Genomic DNA, 14,969 nt, shown 5'->3' on the forward strand with positions numbered 1-14,969 from the left:
TCTATCGTGCATATCTTACATCTAACATTTTCCAGTATTTGATCTATATTATTCTGATCGCAATCATTCTGGCTACATCTAATCAAAGATGTAACTTTAACTTCTATTAGAAATCAATGAAGGAGGAAATTTCTTCCGTTGCCAGATAATTATCATTGCTGAAGCATGAGCATGTAATTTTATGTTTGAATACGATCTTAAGATATAACAATCGTTTATTATGCGTCATTGAACTTAATTTTGCTTTATATAATGTCAAATTATCGCTCAAAATAATTTGATTGATATTAATATTGATATTAATGTATAATAATATATATAATATTTTATATAATATTGTTATATTATATATATATATATATATATATATAACAATATATATATATATATATATATATATATATATAACAATATATATATATAACAATATATATATATATATATATATATATATATATATATATATGTATGTATAATATAACAATATTATATAAAATATTATTTATTATAAAATTTATAATAAATTCATAATAAAATAAAATTAATTAAACGTACACATTATGATTTAATCGATAACTTGAATTTACATTGATCAAGACAAATTTTTGATATGTTAGCTAGATAGACTACAAAAAATTGGCATATATATTAAGAATAAGATATCTTTATAATACCTTGTTATAAGTAATAAAATTATTAACGCACGCGCACTTTAAATAAATAAAATAAAATGAATTAGTAAAATTTCTGGATTAAAATTTTTTCTATCTTTCTTTAATTTATGCTTTAATTTATACTTGTAATATGCTTTAGCTTTAATGTTGAAAGAATACATCAAAAGTTATGTAATTTATTTGTTCTAGCTCATCCATTTTAAGGCAATAGATCTATCTACAATCTATAATTTATATATATTTTTTTAATTCATTACTTCAAAATTAAATAGAAGTTTGTTACTTAGTGATGCGCAACAGTGGAGTTATTGATATTGAAGCTTGTCGGTAACATATAAAATCCAAATTATAGCGCTTAAAATAATTAATAGAAATTCAAGAAATTATTATTATTATAAACATCGAGTTTTATATCCAATGCGTATATTACTGAAAAAATTGTATTCTCATCTTAAGAATATGTCACTTATCCTTATAATATATTGTACTAAATAGACACCAAGAGGATCTTCTTAATTTAACAGGAAAATCTTCTAAAGAAATATTCTTATAATCAATTAAATATTCTTACTAAATATTCTTAACAGGTAAGAATATATACTTAATGGGATGTTTTTTATTATTTAATATTTGAGTTTTAGCGCAGAAGTCGCAAATTAAGATATATTCTTATTTATTAAGAATATTTATTAAGAGGACTTCTAAAATATACATTTCAAGAATATAATTTTTTCGGTGTAAGAATAAACAAATATATATAAATATGGAATAATTTTATAAATTCTAAACAAACTATATTTTAAGTAAAAATTTTTATATAATAAAATTTTATTATATAAAAATTTATTATATAAAAATTTTATATAATAAATTTATATAAAAGTTATATATTTATATATAATTTAAAAGTCTTTCTGAATCTGTTTAAATAATTTAATTAAATAAAACGAATTAATTTGCGTATATGATTTATAATAATTAATATGCAAATGAGAATACCTTGAAATTGTTCCGCCGAAATTGTTCCAAGAACCTCTTCCAAGCCTTTTGCTCCTCTCAGATTGTCAGAATCAGTAAACTTTGAATCAATAAATCACAATAATGAACGATAACTGAGTAAGAATTATGTCTTAAGTAGAAGAAGACAAAATCGATAGCGGAGTCCATTGGACTTTTGTCCGCACATGTTTTCATCTTAGGCCGACTTGAATTCGGTTAAGTAAGATTTCAGATGAGATCAAAGTACTCTACGACAAGCGACATCATAAAGCTAACAAGGAATAAAGTTACTAATTTAGAAAATAAAAGTTCAATTTCTTTTATGAGCAAAAATTCACAAATAGTAATTTAATAAAGCGATTAGTGAAGCAGCGATTAGTGAAGCAGCGAGCACAAAGAAATTAAAAAAAGTTTTAATTTCTGATATTTTTTATATCCTGTGATAATTTATTATTAATAGCAAATGTTATACACAGTCGAATTATTTAATTATTAATTAATTTTAATAAAAATTTGAATGGTTGATCACATCATTTAAAAAGAATTAATAAAATTAATTTGTAACTCTAATTAATTTAATCTAAATTTGAAATATAAACAATTTAATTGTAACTCTTTAATCTAAATTTGAAATATAAACAATTTAATTTTGTTTCATCTATAAGATGAAAATTATATAATTTATCATTATCATTTTAACATTCCAGTATTACTGTAGAGAAATTGGCATAATTTTGATAAAATAAGAAAATAAATTGAGACATTTAAATTGTATTATTTATTCATTAAAACAAAAGTTAAAACAAAAGTTAAAACAAAAGTTCTTGAGAAAAATAAGATAAATTTAATTCTCTAAGGAAAGTAAAAATTTACTATTATGTTTGCGATGATTTGCTCATCTATCGATATTAATTTAATCGATATTAATTTAGAACACAAGAAAAAAATACAGAAAGAAATTAATTAGTTTGCATTTGTATTATAAAATGTTAACTATTTCGGGGCGGCAATAAATTAACTCTCATTGAATTTAAATTTATAATTAACAATATTTGATCGTTTATTATAATACATATAAGATGTTATTGTTAATATTCATTTATTCTGTCAAAACAGTTAATAGAAATAATTATTACTATTAATTATTATTAGAAATATTATTATTGTTAGTAATTTGTTAAGGAACAATATTGAAAGAGTTTGCTATAGTTTGAAATTCTCTCGCTCTTGTATATACATATAGGTTATATACTATAAAAGCATTCGTAGCAATTATATCAGTTGTTTTACGTAAAAAAATTGCAATATTATACTATTGATGATTGATGATTAAATTATAATACTATTTGAGATTATCCACGAAAAAAATATTATTCTAAGGAGTTCAAAAGTATTTTGATTTGTTTTTGTGTTTACTTGAATGTTTTCTTAAAAATTCGTGATTTTCTTTTTCTTTACGTTTCATGTAAAATTATTTTTCTGTAAAATTAAAATATTTTTACATAAAATTACAACACCTTCTTTATTTCAAAAATGTTTCAAACTTCAATGTATTTGAAAATTTCTAATTTTAATTCTGAGATATTTGGAATAACTTACTAATAATCTTAACAATGTAAAGCAATTATGCATATAATTAGATTTTGTATAATATTAAATTTTTTACCATGTATATTGTTCAAGATATTAGAGATTTATATACATACAGCCATTATATATCTTTTATCTTTTAAAATTTGATGTTTTTTTTCTCTTAAATAGGATTTCTCTTAGATAGGAAATTTGATATTTTTTCTCTTAAATTTTCTCTTAAATTCTCATTTTAGGAATTTATCTCTCTTAAATATTTGTTTATCGAGACATCTGTTTTTCTTTGACTTCCTGTTTTTTTCTGTCCTGTATGCTCATAGAAAATTGCATATGCATTTTTAAATAGACGCAAGAATATGTAGAAATGTCATCGAGAGAGTGAATGAGAAAGTATAATAAAAAGAGGAAAAAAAGTACTTGCTTGTATGTGCTTTGCTAAAAGCTTCTTATAAACAGAATCTTTTCGTTCGGCTATAAATTTTGTTATTATTGAAAATCCTTTTCGCTCGCCTCAGTGATACATATGTGTTGGACAGATTGAAAAAAGTATCAATGTACACGTTTTAGAAATAATATAAATGAATAAAAAAAAGTAAAGATAAATATGTCGATGAAGAGAGCTCGCTTCGATTATCTTGACTTTGACATATGTTGTCAGGGTCACTGCCCTGTGTAACATCCAAAAGATTTTAACTGTTGCTCGTTGTTTATTAAAAAGTTATTAACAAAGGAATTTCATAATTTTAATCTCTGCTTGCTTTTTATCTCTGAAAATATTGATTTGAAAAAAAATTTTAAGCAAAAAATAAAGCCGTTGAAAAATTCTATAAAAAAGATTATATGCATTTTTTTATAAACTTATTATTTTAGCTGTTGTATAAAAAATTATAAATTTAAATATATTTAATACAATTTAAATTTATATAGAACTTAATACAATTAAAAAATATTACAAATGTATGTGTATCATAAAATTAAAATTTAAAATTAAATTGGATAAATCTAAAAAAAATTTAATTATATGTAAATATGTAATATATATAATTATATATACAATACATATAATTATATATACAATTATATATACTTTCTTAAAATTAAAAAAGTTATGAGGGTGGAACTTTTAAAATGGGACACCTTGTATATATATTATATATATAGGGTATCCCATTTTAAAAGTTCCACCCTCATAACTTTTTTAATTTTAATTGTAGAAAAAAATGTTTCAGACAAAAGTTATATGGCTTGAAGGAGGACATAAGATGTCATTAGTTTGATTTTGAAGAATCATTTGAAGAACACGTGAAGGTCACATCCAACTTTTTAAACGGGACATTCTATATGCTTTTGCATATTCTTATAGTTCTGCATCTCGAGAGCTTTCCAAAACGCTATAATTAAATTAGTTTTCATTAAATACTTTCCGAGTTATGAGGCTTGAAATCATTTCTTAATTTTACATAAACCGTAAAATATCTAGTAAAATATTTATTTTTCGATTAGCCTATTTTATGTACAAAATAATGAGAGGAATCAATTGGTGTAAAGAAAACACATAATTGTTTCGAAGAAAAAATGTAGAATTGTTAATTGCAAATTAAATATTTAAAGACTCGGGTTCGATTCCCGATTTAGCGACTTCGCCCCGATATTTTTCTTGTCTACATCTCTTTAGGGGGGTAAAGAGGGTTTTATAGAATTCTCAAAACATGAGAATCTATATCTTGGTATACACCAAGTAAAATATATATATATAAATATATATATATATATATATATATATATATATATATATTTAAACATGCACAAGGCATTTATATATATATATATATATATATATATATATATATATATATACATATATATATATAAATGCCTTGTGCATGTTTAAATTTTCGCAAACAATTAATGTTTATGAAATTTACGCATTACCATCCGCGTTTGGCTCTTAATCGCTCGTTTCTTAATTATAAAATTTAATTAAAATTAATTTTTAAATTAAAATTAAACTCACGAAAGACGCGTACAAAGTGCGCGTTGTATGCTAGTCCACTCTTAAAAAAGACATGTTAAATCAATACTTGCAAATATTGTCTTTGATATGCGATTGTCTCTGATGCTGATTATCTCAACGTTGCATTGTGTATTACTTTATATCGATTAAAACTTGCCATGGCTTAGCGACGCATTTGACATCAAACGTTAAGTATATATAAAATAAGTAAAGCAAATAAGGCCCGCGCTTTAACTAGTTTTTAAATTTTTCATTAAGTGAAAACGGAAAGATGTGACTATATGATAGTGTGAGTGCCTACAAGTGTCAAACATTTGTTTCGTCCAGTTCACTCAAACGCGAATTCGTCAGTGCCTGCAATAGTATAACATCAGCGGAGAAGTCCGCTCCCTTTTAAAAGTTGTTGCAAATATACGAGTATTTTTATTTGCATGAATATATATTTGATTTTTATTTACATTTTGTTTATTTAAGTATCTATCCTGTATGATACAGATACATTATTACAATATTTCTTGTACTTTTTGTTAAATGCATAAATATTTATTCATTTGATTTGAAGTTTAATATGGGTTTTATTAAGAACTAGGGTTCCTTATAAGGCTTAAAGTATGTTTTTTTAAAATGTAATGAAAGAAATGGAAATTTTTAGAATAAAGCAATTCCTTAAAGCTTTTTTAAGTTTAATAAATAAACACTTTAACAAAAATACAATCTTTTTTGCATAATCCTTTAACTTGTTAGCATTAACAATGAAAGGAGCTTATTCGATTCACCTATTTTTATTTTAATTCAATTAATTTTAAGAAAGAGAAGAAATGAAGAACTAGAATAATAAGTAATTAATAATTACTTCAGGAATGGGAAAGTTACTTTTTAAAAGTAACTCGTTACCGAGTAAAAAAAGTAATTTGTTACCGTTATTAGTTACTTATTTTTAAAAGTAACTAGTTATCGTTACCGTTACTTTAAAAGTAATGATTCGTTATTTTTCCCGTTACTTTTAATATTAAAACAAGATAGAATTAAATAAAAAATTTACTTTGGTAATATTTTTTATTAAAATATTAATATGAAAGCAACAAATTCTTTATTTTAAATTTACAAAATCGTAAAAAGTTTAAAGAGATATAGATTTTAAAACACTTAACATGTAACTTCACATGTAAATAGAAAAATTTTAATTTCCATTAAATTTATAAATACAGCTAAATTTGCATTCTTTTTGTGCTCCGATATTACGTCAAACTTAAAAGTTGGCCAATCACATTTATTTCTCAGAAGAATGAAATAACTGTGATTGACCAAAAACTGTCATTAATCGCTCCAGAGCAAGCAGAGAGATTTTTTAAATAATTATTTATAAAATAGTAAACGGTCGGAACTTTGCGTAAAAATGTTTCTAAAGGTTAGAACTTTTATAGAACTGTCCAGAATTGCCATTAAAACTAGTGAAAATCATCAGCACGACACATTTTCACTAATAATTGTCGTGCTGGTCAAGAACATTAAAAATTCATAAAAAATGATTAATTTTTGGAATATCGTTCTAAAATTGTATATATAGGCTAAACTATAGCAGAACTATCGAGAACTGTTGTCAAAAATAATAATTTTCATCGCGTTTTACTACTTTAGAAGGAGAGCGTCGTGCTAGATAATTGTAAAAAAATTGTTTAAAAAATAGTAAACGGTCGGAACTCTACGTAAAAATGTTTCTAAAGGATAGAACTTTTATAGAATCGTCCAGAACTGCCGTTAAAAATATGGAAAATCATCAGCACGACACATTTTTACTAAGTGTCGTGCTAGTTGAGGACATTAAAAATTCATAAAAAATTATTAATTATTGAAATATCGGTCTAAAGTTGCATATAAAGGCTGAACTATAGCAGAATTATTGGGAACTTATGCTAAAAATAATATTTGACGCGTTTTGGTTCTTTAGAAGGAAGAGTGTCGTGCGATTCGCGAAGTTAGCACGACATTTTTTCGATTTCGATTTATTAATATAAGGAATGCGGAACTCTAATTTTTATCAGAAACTGTAGAACTATGAAAACTGCTATTAGAACTCTTAGTATTTTTCTGAAAGTCATAGATTGTCGTGTCAGCTTCACAGACACCTCTCAGAGCAATAAATTTCATCCAAAATATTATCGAATTTTATATGAATGTCAGTCGATGACTAAAAATTAAATATGACAGAAATACGATGTCATAAGTATTTTCAAAATATGAAAAATAACGGTAAAAGAGTTCTTTACTGTTAAAAAATAGTAAGAATGATAAAAGAACATATTTTTTATAAGATTATATAAAAAATATTATAACTACATATACATATATAAAATAATAAAAAATGAATAATCAAATTAAATATTTTTATTATCTAAAAAAATGTTTATAATTAGAAAAATCGCTGTGCAAAAAATTTATCTAATATATATAAATCGTTCTAAATTAAAAATAAATTAAATAAATTTTATTCTAACGAAAATAGTCTCAATAGAAATGATTGTAATAATAAAGATGCAAGAATTTTATATTTTTCCGAAAATAAGTAGAACAAGCGCGTTTTGGGTCAAACGGAATGACGTTATTCGAATAATCTCATAGTGGACCAGTTCTGAATACATCTCATGCATTCATCGAAATTCAACGGTGATCGATAGGCAAATTTAACGAACATCAAATTGGAGGACCATGCATGAGAAGAGAATCCCGAAAATGGCTCTCGATATCGAGGGACATAAAAATCATTTCGATAAAGGAAGCGTCATTTCAGGAACTAATACGTAGATTATCACAAAAAATTCGAGTTTCTCTCAAAATAACCCAATGGATTTAGCTTCAGGAGCAAAGGAGTTTTCTCGAGGTATTTTAGATAGGATCAAGAACACTTGATCGAGCGTGCTCGCAATTACGACGACGGTGTTTGAAAAGAGGAACGAGTGATGGTACTCAACGTTTTAGTCCAATAAAAACTAAAAAATTCTCAGTCGTACAATGACTCACAGCAAAAATCTCCCTTTTATGCGCTAATTGTGAAGTAAACATGAATCAGCAAGCTTGTTTTTGAGATTTACTTATCCTTCCATTTTATTTATCTGTCACATTTTTACTAATTATAAACTCTTCCGCAATTATAAATGATTCATCGAATAATCTACTCTTTCCTTAATAAAGTAAGAGTAAAAACCTCTATTTGGATTGTATATTATATGTCCGTTAACATCTCCGTTGTTCACTCGTAAAAATATCGTAACTCTACCGTTCTCTATTCTTCCTTTCTCCTGGTGACAAATGCGACAAGATGGTAAAAGAAAGTGGTAAATCTCTCCGAAAGCTCTTTGCCTTACATAGAGGGTCGAGTAAAAAAAACTATCCTTGTGCGATGGTTCGCTCGTAATCATGGACGTGTCCGGATGAGAATGACAAACGAAATGACGCGCGGAAGTACCAACAAGAACACGAGTGCAATGATCTTCACTAGGTTACGTTCTCGTTTCAAAAAAGAGAATCAGTTTCTTATTGTATTTTTGTGAGACAGCAGAATTGTATTTAGAGAGTCGAGAAACGCAACATAGACTCATATAAATGTATGATAAAAAAGTTGAAAAAGGATTTGGAGGTTCATAATATCAATTCCGCTTTTCTCCCCAGAATTTTCCTTTTTCTCTTAGTATTAAAGAAATAATTGTCACTAAAATATATATAATCCTATTCCTTTCCAAAAATTGATCGGGGATTTTTAAACCTGCTATTTTTGCGAATATATAATCAATAATATCAACAAATTTTCATAATTCAATTTCAATAAAAATCAAAATAATTAAATGTTAAATGTATGAAATGTATGTTAGGTACTTAGGACTTTACTTTGATCGGAAACATATTAAATATCGAATAATAATAATAAAAATATTAATACATTTTTTAAATGCACAGTAGTATATCAAGAATAAAAAGCTAAAGAAATATAAAAAGAAACATATTTAAATAAATAATGTATCATTGCCATTCATATTAAGTTTAGTATTGCAGACTTGCAGATATATGTACATATAAATGCGACATAGTTATCAAAGTAAATAAGAAATAACACATTATGTAAATAGACATTAAATATATTCAATTAAAATAAGAAATGTTAGATAACGGCTGATTTAAAGGATAAGAGATAAAAAAAAGAGAAAAATTGAATAAATAACAAATTAAAATATTCTATTGCAATATAGAAATATCTTCTTACAGAATATACACAAGCATATGCAAATCTAATTACATTATTGGAATGCATTTTTCTTAGAAAGTGATTGTCGAAGAATAAAAGTAAAAACATGAATTAAAAGTGTTAGTTCCATGTGACGATACAAAGTATAAGCATGAAATTCAAACAGGTGCATGGATTAAGGAATTTTGGCCAAACTTAAGAAATTTCCCATTTTTCTTATGGTAAAATTTATGCGACGCATTATTCATGATAAACATAAAATCTCCATAGGACTACCTTTTATCGGTTCTCATAAAATGGTCGATTCGTCTCCCGACGTGCATGCGTTTTGGATCTTCTTCCGATAAATCTACAAGAACTTTCTCTTTGGGAACATCGATAAATATTTAACGTATCACCACTGAATCAGTTGCGAAAAAATGCTTCAGATTATGAATTTGTTTCCACAAAATAAAAAATTCATTTTATATTTTCGAACAATCTATTGTGTGTTCACTTGTACTTTATCTAGCTACAATAGTTTATCTATGGAATATCTAAAATTGATATTATATAGAATAGATGTAAGCAATAAATAATACATTTTTATATTAATCGAAAATGACTTATATGTCACATTTATTTTTTATATTTTATATATTTGGAAAATTAAAAAATATTATTAATTTTAGTATTTAAAATTAATTATGAATAAAAAATATTTAATGTGATGAAATTACGAGTAAATATTCAAATATGTATTATTTCATATAATAAGTATTCATTTTTCACTCAATAAAATCTAATAGTGAATGAAAAATATTTTTCACTCACTTATAAAACTATATTTTCTGAAATAAAGTTTTTTCAATTATTCTGACAATTAATAAAATTATATTAATAAAAATATAAAAATAAAAATATATTTTAGTTTATATATCTTCTCTCTCTCTCTCTCTCTCTCTCTCTCTCTCTCTCTTTCTCTTTCTCTATTATATATATATATATATATATAATATTCAATAAGATTTTCTATTCAAGGTACTCAATCTATTCTTTTTTTACTTAATCTCACATACATAATATTTTTGGAAAAATTTGATTTTATAACAAATCTTACGTCACGTAATACTTAATGCGTCTGTCTCGTATCCAAATGGCCTTGGATGTTCTTATGTTTTCGCATTCTTTCTATTTTTTTTCATTTCTAAGTCATACGCGAGGGTGCTTAAGAAAGGAAGTACTTATTCACATGTATGTGTGACGGAGAGCTAACACGCGTAAATGTTTGTGAAGCGGATTAAAAAGCGAGGAGCATCTGCTCGTAGAAAGAAAAAAAAGTTAGCTGTGAGTGGTAACATAGAGGGTGAAGAAAGGAAGGCGTGAAAGAAGCGGAGGGGTATAATTGCACCAAATGTCCTCTTTGCGTTTCAATGAAGCCGTTGTGACAGCTTTTTTACACCACCTGTCAGCCTCTCTGTCATTCTAATCCTTTTCTTTCCTCGCTCTTTCGTCGTCATTTCTCTTATTGCAGCCTTTTCATTTAATTTAGATTTTTTTATCATTTTTCTGGGAAATTTACACAACGTAGAATTACTATGTCCATGTATGTGAAATTTTCACGTTTCTTTCGTATCATATCATTTTAATGAGCAGCGAATGATACTATGTATTTATCTGTTGATTATAATCAAAATTTCTTCACCTTCACTTTTAAACAAATATCTATTTTTTGTATTATATTTTATATACAGGGTGTTTCATTTTAATCCGACCACCTAAATTTCTCGGAACCTAAGCAAGATAGAGAAAAATGTTTTAAACAAAAAGTTGTATGGTTTCAAGGGGGACATAAGATGGTATCATTAGTTTGATCTTGAAGAGCCACCTGAAGGACACGCGAAGGTCAGCTCCAACTTTTTAAATGGGACACCCTATATGCTTTTACATATTCTTGTAGCTCATCTCAAGAGCTTTCCAAAACACTATAATTAAGTTAGTTTTCATTAAGTACTTTCCAAGTTATGAGGCTTGAAATCATTTTTTAATTTTACATAAACCGTAAAATATCTTGTAAAATATTCATTTTTCGATTATTTTACCTTAATACTTTTATGTACAAAGTAATGAGAAGAATCAATTGGTGTAAAGAAAACTCATAGTTGTTTCGAAAAAAAATATGTAATTTGCAATTAACAATTACATATTTTTTCTTAGGTATGATAATCGAAAAATGAATGGTTTACTAGATATTTTATGGTTTATGTAAAATTAAGAAATTATTTCAAGCCTTATAACTCAAAAAGTACTTAATGAAAAGGTACTTAATTATAGTGTTTTGGAAAGCTCTCGAGATAATCTACAAGAATATGCAATGAAAAATAGGAGGTTCCATTTAAGAAATTGAATATAACCTTCATGTGACCTTCAAATGACTATCCAAGGTCAAATTTTTGCCACCCATCTTCTGTCCCCCTCGAAGTCAAGCAACTTTTATTTGAAACATTTTGTTGTATATTCAAATATAAAAAAGTTATTGGGGTGGATAAATTAAAATGGCTCACCCTATATACAGGGTGTCAATTAAGTCCCGGGACGGCTGAATATTTTCTCATGTAAGGTATTTTTGAAAAAGGTCAAGGTCATTTCTGAAGTAATTTTCAACGAGGAATTCAACGGTGACCTTCAATTTGACCTTGAGCTTGACCTTCAAGGTTATTTGAAGGTCAAAGTGTTTTTTTTAAATAGGAACCCCTATTTTTGATTGTATATTCTTATAGCTGACCTCGAGAGCTTTCCAAAACACTATAATAAAATATTTTTCCCTCAAGCATTTATCGAGTTATGATGCTTCAAATCATTTCTTAATTTTACATAAACCGTAAAATATCTTGTAAAATATTCACTTTTCGATTATTTTATCTTAATACTTTTATGTACAAAATAATGAGAGGAATCAATTGGTGTAAAGAAAAGACATAGTTATTTTTAAAAAAAAATATGTAATTGTTAATTGCAAATTATATATTTTTTTTCGAAACAACTATATGTTTTCTTTACGCCAATTGATTCCTCTCATTATTTTGTACATAAAAGTATTAAGGTAAAATAATCGAAAAGTGAATATTTTACAAGATATTTTACGGTTTATGTAAAATTAAGAAATGATTTGAAGCATCATAACTCGATAAATGCTTGAGGGAAAAATATTTTATTATAGTGTTTTGGAAAGCTCTCGAGGTCAGCTATAAGAATATACAATCAAAAATAGGGGTTCCTATTTAAAAAAAACACTTTGACCTTCAAATAACCTTGAAGGTCAAGCTCAAGGTCAAATTGAAGGTCACCGTCGAATTCCTCGTTGAAAATTACTTCAGAAATGACCTTGACCTTTTTCAAAAATACCTTACATGAGAAAATATTTAGCCGTCCCGGGACTTAATTGACACCCTGTATATATATATATATATATATATATATATATATATATATATATACGTAAAACTTTAGTAATTTTTATAATTTCTCATAATTTATATTTTCTCTTTCTTTCTCTAATTAATCGTAATATTATACATTTTTCTAATATTCTTTATATTTTAAAGTATGATGTGTGTATACTCTTTTTCCTTTACTTCTTTGTCGTTTCTTTCTTCTTTTGTTATGTTTTGCATTTCTACTTGTGATTATTATTATGTATATTTACCTCTTTTTCTGTTCACACACACACACAGTTCTTTTCTTCTTGTAACTCTTGAAGTCCGCGCTTTTCTTTATTCTCCTTATACCTGCTTTCTCTTTCTTTCTTTTTAGAGAGAGAGTACCTATCCTTACTTTTATACTCTCTTTCTATTTCCCCAGGGAGCAACAGAGGTCTCTCGATTCCCATTGGGAGAATCAACGACTTCGTGATCGAAGACAAAGCATGACCGTGATGTGCCTGGCTCATCTCTCAATCAGATAATTCGCATAGTATCCATCGACTAGAATTGATGTGAATGAACAAAATGACAGAATTGAGAATTGCATAAAACTCAGGGAATTACTAGCGTTAATAGAATGCCCGCTGTATATCATTAATAGTAAATAATTTTTAATCGAGAAAATCATGTACATGTAATAATTAGAAAGAGACAAGACTGTTAATAAATATAAATAAGATAAAATATAATCAATTATTAATATAGTTATAAAATATAATTAATCTTTCTTAAACTTTATAATAAAATCTTAATTAGAAAAATTATTTACTACGTATTTTGTTTAATATTAAAAGACTGTTGAAAAATTCAGATGTGGATATCAATGTTTATACTATTTCGAAATAATTTTTATTATATAAACAATTATTAGCAACAACAATGCTAATTCATGTAACAATATTAACCTTTGCAGAAATATTACAAAAATTTTATTCTGTACCTTAAAACTATTTTCTCAATTTAGATCGTACTAAAATTCGTTACATTTTCATATGATGACGTGAAAAACTGAAATACGTAAAAACGTATATGGTCAATTGTTCAAAGATATGATATTTTGCATGAAGAGTATTTCCACAATTTACTTAAGCACATCGATTATTATATCATTATATTGATAATCGTAAATTCGCTATTGATAATCATAAATTCATTTAATTTTCGTATATTGATTCCAATACCAATATCAATACCAATTGATTCCTCGATTCATGTTAACATGGAATTGCATCGAACTATTCACTAGGCCCAATCGATGAATACCTTTCGCGAGCTCGTATCTACGGTCTCGTTGTCAATCGTTTGCTTCTCGGGAAGGATTTATGACAATGATGCACATACACGATGACACGTTTAGATCGTATCGTGCGTCCGACGATTTGTTCTCTAGGAACATCGACATCCGCTGAGTTGCACTGACCAATGTCCGATTTCTCAAGATAGAAAGGCTTTGCATTATTTTCAAGCTATTTTTACATAATTAGAATTTCACGAAAATTCTCATGTAGTTTGTAATATTTATATACATATAATGATATTTTTTTACAATTGTCTAACTTATATTTTATCACAAAATATAAATTTTCTTTTAATATATTCTTGTATAAAATGTGAAAAATACAATAAAAATATTTCAAAATACAAAAAAATAAACATGCGCAAAAGAATATATATTTGCATAACAATGGAAAATAATAATGAAAAGTTGCGCGTGCATTTATATTAAAAAATAAATGAAAGAATATATTTTTGTGTGAATAAAATGAGAAATGCTTCAAGATTTCATTTCTAATGTAAGAATTTTGTCTTATGTATATATTATAGGCATATATATGTATATATATATATATATATATATATATATATATATATATATACATATATGTATAAACATGGTGTTCCATTTTAATCCATCCAATCGAATATCTCGAAAACCGAGCAAGAGAAAACAACTGTATGTTTTCTTTGCTCCAATTGATTCCTCTCATTATTTT

This window comes from Camponotus floridanus, unplaced genomic scaffold (assembly GCF_003227725.1).
Source record: "Camponotus floridanus strain SB8 unplaced genomic scaffold, Cflo_v7.5 scaffold175, whole genome shotgun sequence".
In the NCBI taxonomy this organism is placed as follows: domain Eukaryota; kingdom Metazoa; phylum Arthropoda; class Insecta; order Hymenoptera; family Formicidae; genus Camponotus; species Camponotus floridanus.